Source organism: Bombus pyrosoma, linkage group LG4 (assembly GCF_014825855.1).
Source record: "Bombus pyrosoma isolate SC7728 linkage group LG4, ASM1482585v1, whole genome shotgun sequence".
NCBI lineage: Eukaryota > Metazoa > Arthropoda > Insecta > Hymenoptera > Apidae > Bombus > Bombus pyrosoma.
The window spans coordinates 1,233,833-1,256,961 of record NC_057773.1 but is presented as its reverse complement, the minus strand read 5'-3'; the positions used below and the strand labels follow the sequence as shown (position 1 = coordinate 1,256,961).

The window sequence follows — 23,129 nt, the reverse complement described above, 5'->3', positions numbered from 1 at the left end:
CTACTGTTTATCGCGCTGCTAATATTTTTTTATACGTTTCCACTTTGTTCCCTCCGTTCTCGTTCATGGTGCAGTCATAAAATATTTCGTAACATAAGCTCTGGACCGTCGAAGTCTACGATATAACTTGTTTATCGATCCGAAAAGACGAGGCACTGTCGACGCAGTGTGTGGCGCACCGCAACCAATGAGATGCAAATAGTTAATTTGTGAAGGTTTGTCGGTAATATAAGCAAAGCCAGAAACAGTGGACCTAATCGAGTTCAAAGCCACCTAGTAACCGAGCTAATCCGATGTGAATATTCCTCTCAGAAATTGGAAATGATAACATCGCATTGAAAATGTTAATCTGGGCAGTAGAATTATCGATCATTGACCGTGTTCGCTTTTTTTTTCCGCGTATATTGCATCCAACGAATAACATCTAGATGTCTCTTACGCGTTCGCCTAATATCCAAAGTTTAATTACTGGGGTAGTGATGCTGCTTTATTAGTGGGTCTAACGATAACACTGTTCACAACGCTAAACGAGCACGATAAAACAATACTACAACATATATAGATAGATAGAAGGAAGAGAGGTGCAAAGCCAAGAGGAGGGCAGCCAGTCGGGTGTCTGACACTACATATTTGCTCGAGAAGACAAAAGGAACTGGTTGCTCGGAAATGGTGCCGAACTATAGAAGTGGATGAGCAAGAAGAGTAAGAGGGTGGAAAACTTAACAATACCCTCAGGCCGATGTGGCACGCAGAGGAGGACTAGAGAGATTGAAAGGGAAAATGCCGAGAGAAGGAAAGGACCAAGTGCCACTAAAAGTGTCATCCCTCATTCTCGCTACGATTTAGTCGCTTGTAAAACCAGACAGAGGCCTTCGTGCATACGGGTTCCTTCGAAAGCAGGGTGAAGGGAATAGGTGCACATCTGTATATATAGGTACGCGCGAAACGAACAAAAGTATCGCGCTACTGGCCATTTTCTTCCGCAACACCTCCAACTTTCGCGGGCACTCGGCCAACCTGCCATTTCTTCGCGAGTTCCGAATCCTCTCTCGACACCTACAAAATTATCGCAACTCGCTGCCCGCTTTGCAATTCCCAAAGGATTCGTGGAAATGCAGAAAGGATACTTATTTTCCTAGGGAAATACTGGCGAACGGAGACCGAGTGGCTTTACGAAAATCCACTGGAGACATTTCAAAGTGCTTTATGGTTATTCGTCGCATACATATTCCCTCTCGTTCGCTACTTCGCGAACGAATTTTTGGATGCTTTTAATGGATCTCTCTCTTTCTCTCTCTCTCTTTCTCTCTCTCTCTCTTTCTCTCTCTCTCTCTCTCTTTCTCTCTCTCTCTCTCTCTCTCTCTCTCTCTCTTCCTGAATATATATTTTCTTCCCCTTCGATAACGATCAAGAAAACCATGGGTTACTCGGAAAGTCGACACTTCCTGGAATCCTTTTATCAAGACAGAAGAAATATCGTTCGAGACGAGTATCTAAAAATTGTGAGATTTTGTACAATTTGTCTCATTTGAGAAACTTCTGCTAGCGATCGAAGAGGAAGCTCGTACCAGGTGCTACTGGTTTTCACTGCCACGAGACCGCAAACGGTGAAGAAGGCAACAACCAAAGATCGCGATTACCTCGAGAGAGCGCAAACGCGAAAAAGGCGTACATCCTCGTTGCGGTAATTAAGTAAGAAATTGTAGTTCCTTGGAAACACAACTACGCTGTTGTGCTTTCAATTATCGCTTTCGTAGCAAAAAATGACCACGAACCGCGACTTTCGGGACTTGCGACCACGTTACACCCAAAAAGAGCGAATTGCCTTTCTCAACACGTATAATCGCGCTCCAATATTAACGATACGCTTTAAGCATTCCAACACCAAACGGAATATAAAGTAAACCGTATTGCGTGAAGCTTTGATACATATGCGGCTTCGAGCGTAATAGCTTTAACATGGACAAAAAGAAGAAACGATGAATGACGAGCGGCGAATAAACGTGGACAAAGCGATACTTAACTAATAGAAAATAAAAGAACTATTTTATCTAGTGTTCTCGTAAAATAAATAGGTACACAAAAAAGCGATCTAACGAATAGATCGTGGAAATTCGTCTCTTTCGTGAATACGATCTTCGATACAACGCCGTTGCTCGTCAATGTTGCCCTCGTCGGGCTTCGTACAACTACGAGATCACGCTACCACGAAGTACATAAACTTTGCATATTGTATGTACAACGCGGGAAACTTGCGACGCACTTAGAAAACTCTGAGAGACTTGGTTCGAGAACCACTTCGATTCCATTCTTCCGATTATGCCGTTATATGCATTAAGCGTACAAAAATTGAATACATTCAGGATTTGCATAGACTTCTATCCCTCTCCTATTACCATAATTTGTAAAAGTCAAATTATAATTTCATTCCAACTTTTAATGCAGTTCTTTGCATTCGTTAAACTTGGTTTCTTCGAGATCAACGAAATATCTAACCTCCGCGTGGCGTCGTGTTGCAGAATTACAAAAGAATCGCGACAGAAACTTTTATCGTACTAACGCTTCACCTTGTACTCGTCCTCCGCTTATACCACTACTTTGTTATCTAACCATGCTATTATTCGACAATTACCATTTGGGAACTAGCGCGAGTAAATTTCGATTCGCAATCGATGAAAATCCATTCTCAAAGGGATCGCTGTGCATGGACTTTTCTCCTTTCCTGAATTGCTACGTCGAAGATCGTAAGGAGCAATGGGAACAACGACGAGAGTGAGAGTCAGCCTTTAGAAAGTACTTACTCGCGATAACAAAGGAAAAAAGTGGGCGGTATAATAGTGATTTCCATCAGGGGACGTTTAAACTACCGAGCAAGGATGTCTGCTTTTCCAACGGCGACAACAGAAACTAGACACCCTCTGTAAAAGAGAGCGGGTGACTGCAGGATCCACAGGGGAAGCAGACGATGAGCAACAGAAGGGTGGAGGGGTATTTCCAACGGTCGACTTATTCAAATGAGCCGATAGATTGAGCCACGAAGGTGCCATTTGTTTCTTTCTTCGAGTGGTCTCGCTCGTATTCCCCTGCTGCGACTTCCCCGTCCGAACTAAAAATGATGTTACGGTAGCTGGCGCAGGATCCAACGATCTTCAAATCGTTGTTCCACGTATTTTAGCAAAAACACAAAACTGATTCGTACATTTTGTTTCAGTCGTTTAAATCGCGTTCATCGGGCACAATGTATGCATTATGTGGTGCGTCCGTGCCCGAAAATAATCGTAATTCGGAGAACGTACCGTGACAAAAAATTAGCGTTTAATCAAATTTATCCGAGCCAGTATTTTTTTTCTGATAAACAGGGATGCTCTAAATAGCAGTCGATACAGAGAAAAACGGTGGAGCTGTCGGTAGCATTAACGAGGTTGAACAGGTCACGCGGTTCAAAACAAGTTCGAAAGGAAAGGAAGAAAGTAAAAGGTTGCAGCGGTCTAAAGGAGCATACCCTCCGATTTTCCGCGTCATTTGTCCGCATCCGACACGATAGGAAATTTTCTCGGGTTCGGTTGTGATACGAGACGAGGGGGAAAATCACTCGACCAAAGTGGAATCGGCGCGTCCGCAATAATGCTGCTGAATGTTACGTACACACATACTCTTCTCTCTCTCTCTCTATCTGTCTATCTATCTATCTACGCCTTACGGCGTCCGCTTCGCACGTCTTACTTCCTCTTTCGCTATCAACCTCCTTCTCTATTAACCTCTTTCCTCTATCAACCTCCCTTCTCCTATATCGCGCGGTAATTTCAATGCCTCTATTCGTTTCTTCTCTCTTTATTCTTGTTTCGCGTGTCGAACGTTCACCGCGAACGTAGAAATCAACACGGAAACAGAGTTGCCTCCCACCCTTTTCCCCCCTATTGTTTGTTTCTCGCCCAGTAGCCTCAGTAGTGACTTGGAATGGAAGTTGCCGTTGTCGATGCAAAGACATCACCAGATAACGAGCTGTTTGTTCCCAACGATCTAGAAAATTTTAATCACCTGCTTATCGAACAACGAACAAATTGTTGGGATTAAAATCCCCAGCAAGGGCAAGCCAATTCCTGCAACTTTTACTTCAAGGCTCGTTGTCTTCATTCTTCTGGCTCATCTATTCACCGAACGTATGAATTGCTTTGACAGAGAGAAGAAAGAATAGGACGTAGGAAGAAAGCACGTAAAAAACCCCGTAGAAAACGGATCAACAACGATGGAGCACCGAACGAGGGACCTTCTGATACGGTTTCCGATCCCTGAGAAACCACATCCTCGATAATATAATAAGGCACCGTTGCGCTCTTTCTCGTGAAATATACACGAAATTTTCTCCAGCCTTATTCCTCCGTTAAACAAAGTAAGGGGAGAAAATAGCTCGAGACACTGCGTTACCAGGAAGAAGCCATGCTTCTATGCCGGAAGCGGTCAGCCGCTATCTAAACACACACATGTTTCAGTCGCGCATCTGGAACCCGCCAGTATGTCTACCTGGTATACAAGTAACTTTACACCAGCCGTAAAGAAGGCTAAAAAACGAGACTAAGTTCTCTCACTGACCGTGAAGAAAAAATCTCCTGTTTGCGGCAAACCTCGAACACGCGAATTCAACCCTCTACCGCGTCTGATTCTCTTTTATTCCAAAATATTCCTTTTTTTCTTATTATACTTACTTTGAAGCGATATTAGAGCAAAATGTATATACATAAAAGTAATTACAGCGAGCGTATTACTTCGATAGATATCAAGACTGAAACGCGAAATCGATAAAGGTTCAAAAGCTTTACGACCTTTACAGCGCAACCCAGATCCTTGTACTAGAATAGAAACGCGCGATTGATTTCATTATTTGCTCGAACTACTGAATCAGTCTCGTCTTTCCTTCGTGGAAAACCTGGCCTCCTTTTGTCTCGATCGTTTAGTCGTATTTAATGAGAAATCCCAGCTATTCTACGATCGGGGTCGAGCGTTCCATCCCTTACATGAAAACCTGCCAAAGAACATGCTTCCACAGCCTCCCGATAAAGTTTCAACCTTATAGCCCGGCTCAGAACCGGGTAAACTTTTCCTCTGGAACAAGAAATTGACCCAAGAGTACCACATACATGTGAAGGAATTACATACGTGCCGAAGAAATGAAAAATTACTTTCCAATCGCTGACCGAATTGCTAGGGAAATAATTTCTGACATGATCAAACGCATTCTTGCAAAGCGACGAATGAAAATCTATTCCGTGGTGAATTAATCGAAGAGGCTAATGACCTCGAGCTCAATGACATCCGATCGTGAGAGATAGACGGGTAAAGAAAAGTGAAACAAAAATGACAGCAGATTTACGTCGAGACAGCCATTCACCTCCAACCTACTTCGCGTCACCTTCCTCGCCCAGTGCACGCTTCCTTCTCAACTCCGCTAAGAAGTCGCTTTCTGGCCCGTAAAAGTGAATGCATAAAAGTGCGCACCATGAATATATAAAACAAGGGATAAACCTATCGTGGAATATTTTTGCTTACGCCTTTCCTCCTGACCATTTGCATAGGATACACATTGGATTATTCTTCCTCTTTCGCTCCCTCCGCTTTCTATTTCTCACTTTCGTCTCCTTTAGACGCAGTGAAGCGACACGATACTTTTGCTCGTGCATGTATCGAATTTCGCGCGCATATCGACGTCCTTACCTACGTCGATCCTACGCCACCAATGGTTCCCTCCAGAACATCGAATCGAGACGATTCTACCCGAGAAGGCTGCATATGCGACGCTCCTTTGACAATTTACTCGACATCCGATTCGTGAAACTTATTGGTACTCTCGTTTCTCCACGCTCCGGGGTGTTTCATCGAGTTGGAAACCGTCTGGGGAGTCGTTTTAAGCGCGACGTGCACTTAGCTTCGGATAAGTGCAATTTTCTGCCATTTCTTTGACTTAACCTTACCCTTGCACCGATCCAAGCGTGGCGCAACATACGTAGCAACGACATTATATCGCGGGAAGATTCATTTCTTAAAGGAACACCGCTTTGTACTTTATCGATCGAATGGGTTCCAGCTCCGAAACAAATTTCCACGTAATGCTTTGGCTTTGCTTTTGTCTTTAAATTTATGGCAACTTCTAATTCCAAGGATCTTTCATCTGTATCAACAACCGCGGTTTGAACGCTCGGCGTTCATACTTTCTTCCGTTTTAACGACAGCGAATACTTTCTAGTCACACAAACCTTTATAAATGTGCGATATTATATACATAATTGATCGATCTTTTCTAAAACGATGTATTTTCTAAGCAAGATCTCAGTTTTTCAGCGAGGAGAACTTGGCTCGAACGCGGCGGTGCTGTAAAACGGCAAACGAGACGCTTCAAGGGCTGGGTGCACTTAGCTCTAAAAGAGCTCCATTCCGCACCCTTTCCTGCATCATCTCCCACTCGGTACAAGCGTACCCATATCCCTTACGCAGAAATGTAATATGTGCATACACCAGACGTGCCGTGAATAACGCGGGATTTTCCACATGCGAGTCTTCGCAAAAATATCCTCTGGAATGGGCATTGCTTGTTACTTCACGCTATATCAATTGCTGCTCTTGGCTTGTTCGTGAATTTCTAAAATTAGATACTAAAAGCGTCATCTTGCTTTTCAACGTATCAATGTCTCGCAATTTGTCGGTCAGAGGGAGGGGGGGGGGGGGCAAAGTTCCGATATCTCACGTAAAACAACTCGAAAATATACAACCGAAGAAACGACGAGAATGGATTTAAATTTCACTCATCTTTCTTACGTTTTCCCTGTTCATTTTCGCTGGGTTTCCTTTCTTCGAGCACTAACCGAAATATTGGCAGCAGTGGAATAAACTAAACGATAAGATTTCGCCATCGCGAACGACTTAACAGAAGCTCGTTGCTGCCAACTCCAAGAGAGCCGCTCTCAACGACGTCAGCCGGAGGATTGTAAAATATGAACAAACGAGAGAGAGAACAGAAGTTCGCTTTCGTGTTTTATATACACCGTGGTTTTCGTGTGCTATATAAAGTTCGCTTTATCTACAACGGTTGCGTACTTGCGCGTAGCGAAGCGACGAAGCAAAGGATCGAGATGTAAACTCGGAAGGTTCGTCGATGGGAATGGAAGTAACGTTGCTGGAGTGGTGGTTTAACTGTTCGCTCAGGGAAGTGAATATAAAGATATTCCGGTGAATATAGCGTACGATCGCTGAGCGAGTCGTTAAATTAAATCCAAGCCATCCAGAGAATTTTAGCTTCGTATCGCGATCTCGCGAATTCCAGTGGAATGTCGAAAAGGCTTTACGCCAGTAATATAAACGGTATTATTAACACGCCTCAGGCCACTGTTACCGACCTATAAGTTTACAATTGGAGCTGCTTAAATTCGCGAAAGTTTTCAACATGCGGAAGCCAACCATTCTTCCGCCTTTCCGCGGTAGAAATACCGAGAGAGAATAGCACTCTCGCGACTGAGAACACATGTTTCCGCGTGGATCGGATTCTCGACAGAAGTAGTTGCTGTATGGCATGCGAGAAACGGCAACGAAGTTGGAAAAAGCCCGATGAGAAGAGAGACAAATCATCATCGAGCATCGCGCGAAAAAGCGTCAAGTTGCGTGACGAATTTCCGAGATGAATCGGGTCGACGATATCATGGTAGATCGCGGATCTGTCGCGAATGAATTTCACGAATGTCACGGGAGGAATCGAAAAAGTCGGAAAAATCAGCGTGTAAAACGATCAAGGCCATCATCCTACCGTCGCACACATCAGCCAGGTATAGGCGTCTCCAAGCTTTCCTCGCGTCTCCTTCTTGGGATCAACCGATCGTTCTACACCTTCCACGTATATTCGACACAATATAGTTCTACTTTAATATATCACCCGTATTATCGACTGCTGTGGAACGCGACAAAGAAAGAACGCCGGGAGAAAAATTGAGGTGCGCTGGAACGAACAGAAGTGACGGGGAATGCAACGATGAACCGAAATCGACAAAGACTTCGGAAAAGACCCGTTTCGCGATAAAGAAATGGAAGGAAAGCAATATCGATGAACCTTCCATCTTCGGGATTTCCCTTGCTTCGGTGAATGCTAAAAAGACAAGGCAATAACGTGCAGATGAATATGAGTTGCTGTAAATTCTGGCGTGTAAGTCCATGCGCTCCCAGGGTACCAAAAGATAACAATTTTTTATCTTGTCCTGCTCTGGCATCGTTCGGTAGAAAGGGAAGAAAATTTTAGCATAGAGGCATTCGAAAGCGTACAACTTCTACGATAAATAATAAAATTTTGCATACATAACGTACTATCTGTCGCGGATTTTAACGGTGGTACCATAACGCCGTGACGATAGTGGAGAATGAACAAGCTATATCGACAATTCGATAGACCTGCTTGCTCGAAACTCAGAATACCGTTCCTCTAGCTAACTCGTTAAAATTCGTTTAAATTTGTGTTCAGTCCTTTGCAAGATTCACCTAATCTACTGAACAGAAGCCAAGAGTCCCAGAAAAGGGTAAAATAATTTGGCATGATTTGAAACCGTGAAACGCAAAACTACAACGAAATGGCAAAAACAGCTAAACGCAGTTGCAGGAATAGTCGAGCATGATTTGAACGCTAAATTTACTCGATGCTGATATCGTGCAGTACTTCATCTACATCTAAATAGGCCTATTCTTCTTTTCATCTGGAGAGCGTGTCTATTTACACCAAAAGAACACCCTGGCAATGCAGGCTTGATTTCAATTAAACTCGCCAACTCTACCGAGATTTTTTCGCCTGCCGCATCTCTGATGCTTGTATTCATCATGACGGTAGGCAACTTGTTCGTATGCGAATAGTACGATGCAGTAAAAATATGTTCCTCTCGTTTCTTTTTTATCCTAGATGTTGGCGAACGAGGTAGGAGAATAAGAACCAAAGGAAACGAATAAACGCATCGCGATCAAGTTAGAGGTAAATTTTGTCAGTGACGAGTACAAATATGTGAGATACAACATAATTCTAAAATAAGGTTGAACCTATGTTTGTGCAGAATGTTAAATTCTTTGGAAAAAGATAAGGGATCTAAATGGTGAAAGAAACGGAATGTATCAAAGTGGACGACAAAACCTCGATGTAGGTAGGTTCCTTTGGTTCGATACATCCCTTACTCTGAACTGAAACGAGTTTTTCCATCGCAATGCGGAGGTGGTACGGAGACGTAGAAGCAAGCAAGTGAATAGTTGAAAATTACAGTGAACTCGTCCGTGAGAAGGAATGCTAACTTCTTCTCCGCTCTCCGTATCCTCTTCTTCTCCGCTTTCTTTTCTTCGTGTTTTTTTTCCCCTCGTAAAGAATCTTCCAATCACCGTGACATATACGACCAACTTTGATAACACATTCGAATACGAGAGTGCACGTTCAAGCAGAAGTACGTCAAATTCTTTCCCGTCAATTATGCCACAACGAAATTATCCACGTTCACACATGCTTATACATTAGAAAAACGTACGAACGGTTAACTTTAAGTAGAAAACTTTTTGTGTTGTCGTGAATATTACGGTAATTCGACAGACACTGATTATTACAAATTTTTTACAAACACGTGGTTTATAGTTTACAATCGTAATCGTAATGTATAGAAGAAAGAAACTTACTGATTCGCGTAGCTCCGACTCGTCGACGAATCTCTCTGCTAGCGGTTTGAAATCTGAAATACAAAAGAAGTCTGCATTATTTTAGACGTACTACATATAAGTATATGTTCCAAATATTAATTGGTACGTATTTATTAATATCGCGAAGAAAAATCGAGAAACCTTTCGTTTCATTCAGTCGCAATTGAAACATTGTCCATTATCTGCAATAATCGTAGCAACGTCCTTTAAGTTTCTTCTCGAGCATCTAACTGATTAAAAGTCCCGCTTTTAGTCCGAGTTTCCTGCACAACCTCAAGATATGCTTGGCCTTTTGAGGACAGAGTACATTACCCAGGAATAATTTTACATTTCAAACGTTCGCAAAGATCCGCGAATAATTAGAAAGGAAACTTGATATTCGAGGGAAAGAGGAAGGAAAGAGCGACACAGAAGAAACCGACTCGAGATGATTTTATCGCTTTAACCCGTGTAAAACAGATGATTAGTCGACTTGCGTACAAAAAGAACGTTATGTCTTGTTGTTAATTAATTGTTTTTTATATAAAGCCGTTTGAAGCTTTTTAGTAACCACAAGACAGGAAATGCGCAATTTCGCGGCAAACATTCTTGTGAAAACAATCGATATATTCAGATACTATTAAATTTGTTAAATTAAATTAAATTTTAAAGTATTTAAACATTTATCGAAATAACGAATCATCGAGAACTCCAGGAGAATCATGAAAAGAATCGCCCATTTCATCGATGATAATTTTAGTTCGCCAGGGAAAAGTATGCATATATAGCAGGTTTTGTTTCCGTATGATAAAAAGGCACGCATGTCAAAAAAGCATAAAATGTCATTAATACGAAGGATACATTAAGAACGGCGAAGAATATGTAACGTATCTCTATTTTCGTTTGTTGTTGATTGTCACTGGCTCTCCATAGTTTGTCTCCCGTGTTAAAGCTTTTTAAACACCTTTTTCTGATTTGATATTTCTCTCGCAAAAGGATAACAAATTTGTCCAGGAAAAAACATGTTATTTTAATCGTTCTTTTTTTAATACGCGTTCTATCCGACACTCTTTTCCCAATTATGACTGTTCGGTAATAATCGCATGCTAGTCGGAAATAACAGTGGAATAAACTGGACGGAAAGGGAAGTAAACGCAAGTGTTTCACATGGCCTGACGATTAACTACGTAAAATGATGATATCTTGTAGCGCATTGCGTGCTCCAGAATATTAATTTCCCTACTTGAAAAGAACATCGCCCATTTAAAACAGCGCGGGAATTCGACGCAACGAAAATTATATTTAAACGAATGTTGCAGAGTGCTTGACTATGATTAGTCACGAAGCGCACATATAATTCATATTGCTCATTCATTATGGATTTTAATACTAGTCGTGTCAAGAGCACGTCATAAATTAAAGCCTGTGAGATGACAATTCACCGAAACGAACCCAAGCAATGCCACGTGGACGGACAGAATCAAAGATCGGAATTTTTTCCCGATCAGTCTCTCAATTCTCGGCCGAACAAGAATCGATAGACCCTGCGGACACAAGACAATCAACAGCACCTCTCACGCGACCCTCTGTCCGTGCGTACACCCGCACACTTGCACGCGTGAATGCGTGCAACATTAGAATGCATAATTTGCAGCGCGCACCACCTTTCGAATATCCGATTAGGCACCACCGCAATCTTTTTTATTCAAAATTATGGATTTCATCTTCCGTCCATAGTAAAACTTTGCACGGCCGAAGGATGAAAGACGGACATGGGCGAACGACACGGTCGAATAGGATAAAGATGCAAATACCGAAAGCACCACGGTGAATAGAATTTCGTTAGTGTTCGAAGCAGCCGGAAATTCCAAGTTATGCGGCAGCAAGAGCCCCACAACGAACCCCGAAATGGTAGCTTTATAACCCACGCGTGTTCACATACTGTAACGTTCGCACACTTACGAACGCGTATCCGACGAGAGCATGCGAGGAAGGGCCATTAAGAGGTGGCACTACCTAGTTTTCCTGTCGTTTCTTCGTGATACCGCCGTCTGGCAAATGTATTACCCCCTCCCTTTAATTACACGCGTTACGTACGCTCGTTAATTAGGCTGCGCTCGAGAATCAGAAAACCGGCTGAGGGTTGCACGCAAGTCATCGCGAATAGTAAATGCTTGTGCCACGCGATATTTTTGCCAAATGAGACTTTCGTGATTTCGGTAGATACGTTATATCGTCACGTTTCTTAGGTTGCTCGCAATATTCTTCGTAATTTTCCGTGTAAATGCCAACCAGATAACACAGAAGCGTCTCGTTACGTTCTTTTACAGTTCTCCACGGCTCGATCATGAATAAATGCATACGGATTCTTGTGCGCGAAGATAGCACTTTCTCGGCTTCCATACTCGAACGACAATGTATCGTAAAACGGTCAACAAATTTAAGTACATACTACTAGGAATAAAAGGAATAAAGAAGAACAAAAATAGGATGGTTAATGAAGAATCAGGTTTTCGGTCATTTTTATTCCACAGAGTACCCGTTAGTACGCAATCTCTGTTACAGCTGTGATATATAATGACTATGTGCTTATAATGACTATGTTCTTGGTCGATTTCATTAGAAACGGATCAAAGGTACTTCACGATCTGTGAAGTGCTAAGGAAAACTGTGTCAAATCTATGAAATGTACAGCATAAACGAATTCTAAGAAGATTCTGTGAAACATCCGTATAAAAACGAGAATATTAATAATTTCACAGACGAGTCGCGATAAATCTCGGATAAAGAAGCTAGAACTTTATCGTGAAGATCGTAAGCGAGGAAACGTTCGGATTTCAGCGTATATCATAACCCGGGGCGAGAAAAAACTTTACCACCCATTGCTAGGAAATATAGCGCCCCATGATACAACGAGAAATCCTGTGGTGAGCGGCATGGCGGTCTCACTGGTCCATATAACTACTTGTTATAGCATGCAAGCAACCGTGATAAAATACAGAGAAGATCGTTAAAATGTTCCCCTGTATACCCACAAGAGAATATACTTGTTACCTTTTCTCAGGAACAATACAAAAAATTGTCCCAAGTCGAACGGTATACTCGTAGAGAGAATCGTTCTATGTCGTAATATTTACGATAAGTCGCACGAAATAATGTACGCGAGAGATCGAATCACTAACGTAATTCAAAGGAATCTACTGGTTGCCTTTGATCGTGCAACTCACGAGTCAGAATAACGCGTGTGCTGGTACTGTGGCAAGCGTTTATCCGCTTTCTCTCTCCGTGAACTTGAAATCGAATTACACGCGTTCACGCACACGAGCAATTCGCTCTTACGCAATTCCCCGTAATTCGAGACACACGAGTACAGTCCGCGGACCGATAGCAGAACCAAGACCGTGAAATCTACAGTATCTACACTACGACACGTCAACGACCACCTTGCAGTCTTATTGTCTTCGTTGAGAATACAACGCAGTCGCAGTACGCTGCCATTCGCCGACTTTATTCGCCACAATATCCAAACGACGATTTCCATGGTGCCACTTCGTGCGAATAATTTGCATACACGAAGCGATGGTGAAAACAAAATCGTTCTTCTCTTTCTTCTCGAATACGTGAATAAGAATTCTGTAGGTAGATAAAACAGCGCAAGCTCCGATAAAAATCGTGACGGAGTTCAATTTACTCGACCTCCGATAACTTCGGTCTTGACTCGATTAGTTTATCGACGTGCGAGCTCTAATTAATGAATTGCCTACCACGTTCCCAAGCACGAACGAAATCGAATGAAAAGCATCGGAAGAAGTAAGGGAAATGGATGAAACAGATCAAATTGAAATAATCGCTCGAGATCTTCCTTGAACCTTCGCCATTAATATGCAGCGATAATCCATTTGAATTGGAAAGTATCTTCCAGATAAAATGATAGAACACCGTTCTTCAAATTTCATCCTCTAACGCAAGTTAAAATTGTCGCGATAAATTTATACGTTTTCTCGCGATTTATGTTTTATTCGTTTCTCTCGAAATTATAGCACTCAAGGAATACTAACGTAGGAAGTCATTTGCGTCGTTAGTTTAGAAAACACCGTTCTAGGCAGTTTTACGTTTTACCGGTGCCGAATTCATTATCGCATTAATTTTAAAAGCCGTCGAAACGATCTCTCGCCTCGCGTATAACAAAACCACCGTCGTTACTCCGACCATCAAGCTGAAATGACCGATGGCGTTTACGCGGCAGTAGCCTATTCTTTCTTACGCAAGGTTTGAACCCTTTATTCTAAGCGAAATAATACCCTTCTCGTCCATGAGCCGATGTGTCGACGTGTCAGTTACGTAATTGCGCCAACCACACGCGCCAGTGGATTCGCTAATTACGAATAACTGAATGAAGCGAAGAAAGAGACCGGTAGCAGAAAATAGAGACCGGGGATGAAAGATTCACCGTATTGTACGTATATCTTGTTTAGGTTGCGTACAATATTCGTCACGCAATTCCCAGCACCATGGCATGACATCGTGGCATCATGAATTCTCACACCCAGTAGGAGTGCGTTCACTCCGTGCTCGACGAGTCGTCGACCGTCTTTTTTCTTCTGACAAGTAATCCCTTGGACATTTTTATCGACTTACGAACCACTCGTTAAAAAAAGAAAAATGTATAGAACACGAAATTGTAATCACCGGAAGAGGATTCAGTGAGACCGATTGCCTTTCATGGATTAGCAAATTTTTTAGTAACAATTTCATCAAACCAGATAATCAACAATGCAGATTTGCGGTAATGTACGGGCGATCGCGCTTGGTCTTCGATAGAGACAAGCGATAGTAACGCCGTGTTTCACGATGCATTAACTGCAGCTGTCGCGGCACGTCTGCACAGGACGGACTAGGACCGAGCTATTACATTATGCACATGTGGGTCACATAAATACATCGATCTCATTGGTCGCCGATAGCAATCGGACCGATCCATCCGATCAACGTCAGTGGCAATGGTACAGAGAACGTTTCAGATGCCATGCTCTTGGAAGATGTTCAACCTCTTGGTATTCCACGACAAAGAGCTTTGTTACTTCCACGAGTTCGATTCTAATACATCCATCCAATTCTATCAATACCTAACCCAAATCTTTCCAACGAAATTACTCGACAAACCTTCAAAGAACATTTCTGTAATCGTATAGTTGATTTCATTGTACTAAATATGAAAGGAGCTTCACTTTAGAACGAAAACCTTAATAAGACTTGGTTTGTCGTGCTGCTGACTGCTCATTAGCCGATTAAAAAAGCGTATTCTGATACGAAAAAAAAGAACGGGTAGCTAACAGTGGTTCCGATGAAACTGACTCACGTCGAATTACCTCATTAACGATGTAATTGATAAAGAGTAAAAGCATCTGTACCTAGTTTAATGAAGGGTTTATGCATTCACGTCGCGTATTTTCACTTTGACGTTTTACCGTGCGCAAACGACATTATTGTTTAAAGGAATTGTTTAAGACCGAATAAAGAAAAAGGGGCAGGATATGGTACATCAGCTTACCTTAAGTTTTGTCTTTCTTTACTTCTTTCCGCCGAAAGTTATACGTACGGAAGAAAAGTAGTAATATGCGTTGCTGAAGGGTGTCACAGTCGTTAAACTTAGCGCCGAGTCAAACCGTGGGAAAGAAAGGAGAAAGAAAATGATACGTGCGCAGTCACTTGTAAGTTCAGTGGCGAAGGTAGAAACTAAGGTTAGAGGCAGGAATAACCCAAGACTTCTATCAAAGTGGATGGGGTCGAAGTTAGTAACTAAACGAGTTTCTCGCTAACAAACCCACTGGCGCGAAACAATGTCGCTGACAGTCGAGGTTTACGAGGGAATTATTGGAGAAGCTGCGTTAATATTGTTCAAAAGTTTGCGCTACGTGATACAACGATAGGAAATATAGGAGAATCGAGTGGAGAGAAAATGGTTATCCAATAAATTTGAACGATAAACTTCACATCTCCGTGGTTACCACGGAAATTACTACGGAAAAGTAACCAAAGTATTAAAACGAAAGGGCAAGTTTAGAAATTTAATTGACCCGATCGTTTAGCGACGATTTGGAAACGAGCGCATAACCTACGATAAAATCGTGTAAATTACCTTCCGGCTAGATCGAGTCTCCCATAAACAAAAGCAACGCTTTATCGAGTGTAATGAAAAATAATAGTTACCCAACGATATCACAATCGCTATTAACATATGAAAATGGGGCATTTATGGGGCCGCTTATTATCATAAACGTGCATAATAGGAAAATAACAGGTCGAAATAACATTTCTCCCAAGATAAAGAAATACGTAGCGCATAAAGCTCGCGCCCTGAATTCCACTTTTCATTCATCTCACTCGGTAAATAGCCGCTAATGAGATGTTGGAGAATAAGGCAGCGCTATTCAAGACCTTTATTAAATCAAGTAGTAAAAGGTAGCGAAATCGTTTGATTTAATCAAACGGCGTATTATAACATAACTGTGTTATCAGCGTTGAATTTTGTAAATTAACGACAAACCTGGTCTTCCAATTTGTCGAGTTTCGATAACGGTCGGAATAACGTCGTGAAACTTAACATTCTTTCCGCAAAATGTAAAAAAGACACGGTGACCGTTTCTTCGGCTTATCTCGAAGGAGGCGAGCAAGGCGAGACAAGGCAAAGCAAAAGGATAGAAGTTGCCAACGGTCGAAGAAAGGTTGGGAGATAGGAGGAAGGTAGCGAACACTCGACAACTTGTGGATCGTTTCATTATCTTGGAGTGGTACTCGCGCGCAACTTCTAAAGTTTGCCGCGCGGATTCGGGCCATCCGGCAGAGCAGAATAATCATATTACCCATGCCGTGGAGCCTTTGGCAGCCACCCTCTTGACACGATCCTGGCTAGGTACCACGAATCTTAACGCGAGATTCCTATTCGCCACCTCAGATATCATCGGTGTAAATAGCTGCTTGTTTAAGGGGGCTATGTTGTTGTCTGCTTTGAATACAGCCTGCGTATTATGCCGTTGGCGTTTACCATTGCATATCTTATCTTGCCTATCTTACTGTTCCGTTTCGCGTAATTTGCATTGCGAGGCAATGCTGTCTGTTTTAATTGAACGAGGAGAATAACTTTGACAAAAGTTACGAAGACGGATGCAAAGTCACGACGAACCGCGTCAAACGATGCTTAGCCGTATTTTCTGTCTATCAAATTAGTCGGATCGAAACTTTCGACCTCGAAAATATTCAGAAGTAAGAGAGACTCTTCTCTGTTCGAAATTCTACGCAAAAGCAAAGGTAAATTTGTTGTGCGCTTCAAGACTGGCTATATTGTAATATAGTAATGGATTCACCGATATTGACTTTCCAAGTATGTACATATTTAGTTCTTGGAAGGAAGAATCAAAAGTCTTCGGGATATATAAGATCAACGTTTGCTTTTCCGGCAAATACATTTCCTACTATCGACGCATATTTTAATCTTAAAATAAGACTCTGAGATAGTAAATTGAATAGTAGGAGTTAGTCGCGTACATACTTTAACTCAGGTTCGGGCCCGAAAGAAACACGTTCTTTTTCGCTCTTCGTTTACTGTTACCATCAATTACACTCCCGCAAAGTTCCATTCGTCTCGAAAATAAGCTCTATCGGAGGCGAAAGAAAGGTCGAGAAAATACCACGAAAAAGGAGAAAAGAGAAATTATCGGACTCGAGATTCTTCTCGGTAAAGGAACAGCGAACAAGTTGAAGAAAAGAAAAAAAGGAAAGGAACTAAAATGTAGAGAGGAGGAGCGCGGTTATACGTAATTAAATTTGCAACTGTTAATCGAATTCGAACGGATCGATACCAACTGAACGGCAGAAACGTCGCGAGAGAGTGAAGTGTAGAGGGTGATGCGAGAGGAACGGCTTGGGAAGCGAGCAATGCATTGATCAATAAAATCGGACAAACAAACCGGCTAGGCAAGAGGAAATGGCGGTTAAAACTTCTAATTGGAAATGACCGTGACAATGACCAAGAGCCACGAACCAAAGGGGAGGAGAGCAAGAAAAAGAGGTAACCCTTTCTCTTCAATCCTATAATGATGCTCTTCCTGTACCTCCTATTGGCCCAATCGGTGCGTCGCCCAAATCGTCAGTAAAAGTCACACGATCGTCAGAACGCGTTGCAACGTAGCGACGACACGATCTTGTTTCGACGCACGGTTTTTGTTTGCGATCTTTGTCCTGCTCTTTCCAATTCGTTTACGGCCGAAAGGCCGGAAATTCGAATGATTATCACGCTTGGGGAACAAGAGGGTGGACCGAAATAAAAGCTGCATTCAGAATAGCGTCATCGCGACCAGCGTCCTTCTCGTACGCAATTTAGGTACCATTTCGTAAGTTAATCGCTTCATCAAGCGGTGACTCGAGCCATCGCGGATCATTGAGGACAATGTACGTATGCAAATACATTTGCGAGATTGATGACAGACGAAAGACATATATCACGGGTTATGCTCGTAATCAATTGACCTTATAACAAGAATGATCTATATAAACTGTCACGATCGGTGTATTGCCAGCTAGAACGTTATCATCGTTTTATCGATAGTTTCAACGTCATCATAGCTTCTTCGGTGTGGAACGATGCAAAACTTTCGCCTCTATAAATCTGTCCTGTCCGTAAACACATCGATGAATCTATTGCCATTTTGTAGAGAGATCGTCTCGAACGATTCTACCTATAAATCTGTACTCGTGAAATGCCATACAACCCAATACTACCAAACTGCGAGAGAAGTTGGACTTCCGTTCTAGGTGAAAGTAATTTTCGACATTGTATTTACATGCAAAGAAATTACTTAAAGTAGCCATCAGGTAAAAGATACTCATATCTAGTTTAGTTATCTAATTTACCTGTCAGCTCTTACCCATTTACCTTTCCCAACATTTACTAAAATTAATGCGAATCTGCTATATTGAATCTGTATCTAACTAATACCTACTATAATTTGACACTTACGACGGTAAGAATAAAGTAAACAAGGATAAAAAAAGACTACCTATACAGAGAGGACGGATGGAAACAACAAGCCTACGCCGAATCAACGATAACGAATGACTAGCAGATTTGGCGTTACCCGTTTTGCATAGATACATACGTTGCAATATATGCGGAAGATGATACATAGCTATGAATATACGCGCACGAACAAATTAACAAACATCGGTTTATCTACTTCTCTATCGATGTCAATCCCTCGTTGTGACACAATAGTATAGACGGTAACAGACCAAGTCGAAAACTAACCGTACGAAAAACAAAAGATGAAATCAAATCGGAGGAACTGAATTTAGTTACTGTACGTGAAAGTAAAGAAACAGTGTTTCAACAGTGTATCGCGTAGTCTGTCAAGGTGCTTTTATAACTCGCCATCACGGTATACGAGTAAACTTAATTAAAATTGGCTGGCACGATCGATCGTTAGCTAGAATGCTTGACATCGCATCCCCGGGCACAGAAACCGCAATCGACGCAGCCACGTGGCCCTATGATTATCTACACACGATGTTGCGAGCCAACGGGCTCATGTCGTCTATCGTGCATGAACGTCATGTACGAAGTCACGAGGAATGCGTCTAAAAGGAGTGGACGTTAGGAAAAATAGAGAAAAATAATGGAGATTGCGCGCATCGAAAGTTGAGAATCGCCAACGACCAATTATTATCGGTTCCTGGTCTATTCCGTATGTGCATTGCAGTTTAGTCAAAATCACCTTTTTGCCGCCAGCTCGTTTCTTTCGCTCTTTTTGCGACCAGGTACCGGCCACCGCCCGGTTACACCTACGATCGTTCGGCTGCGTTCGAATTAGTGTAGAATTCCATGCGCGGTGCACTTAATTACACCGTTAACGTCGTTTAACTATCGATAGTGCTTATGTCGAAGTACAGTTTCGACATAAACAAATATCTAGAATAGTTTCCGAAGCACTACGAATTGATGAGACATCGTATCTTAAAGGATCCATTTCAACTAATTTGCGTTTGTTCTAAACGATTTTCCGACAATTAGAATGCTCTCGAAATAGCTTAGACAAATACACGAGTCTGTCAGTATTATCGGTAACTGTCAATTCCAAGCGAATGCAATAAAGTCTAACGATGAATTCGCCGTCTTCGAACGATGGCTCTTCCTGTTCACCGAACCCTCGTACTTTTTCCTTTTAACGATCACGTGACGAGTCGTTGAATGTCGACTGTCCAGGCTGCCGTTCACGAGTTTAGTAGTATCAGAGAAAGAATGCGCGGTCTCCTTCACAGACAATCGGAGACGATTTTACGCTCGATCGTCGATCCTTCTTACTTGATATCTTTTATGAGACAGAGCCAAACGGTCAAGCGAAAAAGGAAGAGCCTGTTGTTGAAAACGCACCTAACGAACAGCACCGAATGAATCGAAAACGTCATGCGGCCTTGTTCGGCATCGATGTGACCGCACGCTCGTAAAAGAGCTCCGAAAACATCGTGTCATGGGAACGACCGCCTCGGTATTACAGTCGTTCTTCGGTAGCTTTATTCGAGAAAGGAAACTCCAATAACTGGTCTCCGTTCGATCGTACTCGAGTGCACAAATCGCAAGAAAGTTATGACTCTGTGGAGCAAAAGATAGGCATTGATGGACGATACTTGGACACTTAAACATGATTTCGATTCGAATTCTGTAATGACATCGAGAAGATTGCGAAGCTAGGGGGGAATCGGGCCTACTTCGAAATCGCGTTCAAAAAGATCAATGTACAATCCAAGCCACAAACGAACTAGATATGTATTTGCGCTACATTAATTGCAGCTGCTGACGCCGATGCTTCGGTTAATAGGTATTTTCAGACTGATTGTTGGTAATTCCACGGGCATTCCGTTAATTAAAATATGAAGTGACAGCTAGGTCGACATTTATAAATTTAGCTGGGATAGCTAAATAATAGCACTATCGTGATCCTTCAAGCATTGTGATTCGAGTAAGCGTCCCGCAACTGTTTGCTAATTCGTCGTATTCCATCTCGTGGAAACCGATCGAGCCCTGCCGGGAAATATTAACTGCTTTCGTAATTTTCCGATAGACCGTGCGCTACCATGCCGCATCGCGTCACTCTCTGTACCGCGGTGTTCCATGTACCCCGGAAATTCTCTTTAAAACGCTGATTGCTACGTCCTCTGACCAAGTCGTGCAAATGGCGAACAAACGCTGCTTGCATTGACGCGATAACCTCAACTGCTTTAATAACTACCGACATAACGTAACAGAGAGAATGTCGGCCGAACGTTTGTACCAGTAAAAGGGTGAAAAGGTAATAACGGCTAATATATGATAGGTACTTGATCCATCGCTCCACATACGTTGATCCGCGACCTTATGGCATAAATCTGATATTCGTTTGGGCGTGAAATTTATCGATAGCTTGGTTCAGCTTTGCGTTCCTATCGCCTCGCATATATGTAAAATGTATAAACGTAGTTACAAACATTTCTGTTACGCGTATTAAATTATAAGGGGAGAACTTTGTCTAATGCACGACAACCACATACGAAGATAATACTTCAGAACCAATTTGGAAACATTCTTCGTATCGACAACTGAACACGTTTAGATGAGAAATTAAGCGAATCTAGCCGACATAATAGGAATTATTTATACAGCGCAGCCTATGCGTGTATTTCAAGCAACTCCGTTGGGAATGTCTGTTGGAAATTCCTGGTATAAATTGGGAGGTAACGGGTAGTGACAGAGAATTGAGAAGAAGATAGATTAGAAAATGGGAGAAACAAGAGACAACGAATGCGATTAGAGACACTGTTCTAATACATCGACGAATTGGTTTGCCGTTGTAATCGAAGCCAAAGATGGCTGTGTATATGTACGCGGACAATACAGGGAAAGGAGTTAAAGACGAATGACAGGATGGCTTCCCTTTATTCCTGATCCCGGAGAACACGGAACCGCGGCTTCGATCGGCCATTACTTAGAACTCGATTTATTGCCAGCGAATAACGCGCTGGCGCTGCTCACAGCTGTGCTACGGATAATGCAGGTACAGGTGCAGCGAGAGGATGGCTTCCAGGACACACGAATTTATAACGGCTGGCTTGTGTACGCGTCCGACCTTGCTCGGATCGTTGCGTCGTTGGGAAAGGAGACCGTGCTTTTCCCGGTATTTTCTTTTTTCTCTTTCCTCACATCCTATCACACGGTTCGTTGCCTGTCCGTCACGAAAATCCCTCTGGGGAAAGATTTACAGACTCGTAAATCGTTCCCGATCTGCTCGGAAATGATGTTCGATCTCGTTCCGAGAAAGAGACAAAGACAGCTCGGATTATATATCGACAAGCCGAACAAAGTCTATTTCATGTTCCAGTCAGAATCGCGTGATTCCTAATGAAATAATTTTCCTGCGATACACGCATAAGCACGCGGAACAATTCTTCCGAAAGAATTTCTTTCGGGAAAACGTTTTAAACGTTGCCCCGGTTCGAGTAGGCAGGCGATTCGGTGGACTTAGTAACGATAAAAAATGAGATTCATTTCTTCGGCCGTATATTCGTCGAGGAAGGTCCTACGTTCACGACATTCCCATGTGCAAGGATTTACGGAGAAACTGGCTTTTCAAAGAATAATCCGCAGGATGCGGAGAAAACTTCAAAATTGGTCTTCAAAGCACGGGAACTAGGACCGTGATAAATCGGTCGAAAAGGATATTTGCCGAGGTTCCTGCAAATACCGAATCCTACCTTTGTTGGTCTCACGAGGGTCATAAGTTTCGGTAGCCCAATATCTTTTCAGCTGTTACGACACCTATAATGGTAGTCATTATGCGCATGGAATACGTAAAACATCGATAAATCAAAAAACAATATGACAAACACGTTCCAAGAAAACGGACGAATCTTCATCCAAGGATCGAGTTCGGCCAGTTTGCGACACCCAAGCCAACACGTTTAATCGATATCCCTTTTTCGATTAACTCGAGGAATGTCACATACCATCGTCTATAGATACAACTCATTTACACAAACTTACGGATGTACGGAATCGTAACAGAGACTTAAGGTTACGCACGACATGCGCCCGCAACGTCCAACAACCAAGTATGTATGTAGAGTACCTCTAGGTATTCGTGGCGCTGCTCTTCGAACACTGGTTCACCTTGGACGTGTCTCGACTCCGACTCGCCTCGCATACGACTCGTCGCAGTCAGTTTGATAATCGTACGAAAAGAGGATAATTCGATCGGGTATTACTTATGAAAAAATTGCCTAATAGCTAGGTATCAATTGACGCTATTCGATCTTGAGATGAAAACCTCGACAAAGATATTCTACGCTGATAGCTCGTTCAAGAGTATTCTTCTCTACGCAGAGACATTAAGTTACACCACTATTCCGATCGACCACGCTACAATGAC

The 23,129-nt window shown here is 42.4% G+C and overlaps 1 protein-coding gene across 13 annotated transcripts in view; it reads right to left on the bottom strand.

Moving 5' to 3' along the window:
- Window positions 1–23,129, bottom strand: part of LOC122566660 (protein turtle-like) — a 156,215-nt gene that overhangs the window by 118,752 nt on the left and 14,334 nt on the right. For all 13 annotated transcript variants that reach the window (XM_043724228.1, XM_043724221.1, XM_043724227.1 and 10 more), the window contains exon 2: window positions 9,676–9,728. The gene's annotated coding sequence lies outside the window, so the exon portion shown is untranslated. The remainder of the gene's footprint in view (window positions 1–9,675; window positions 9,729–23,129) is intronic.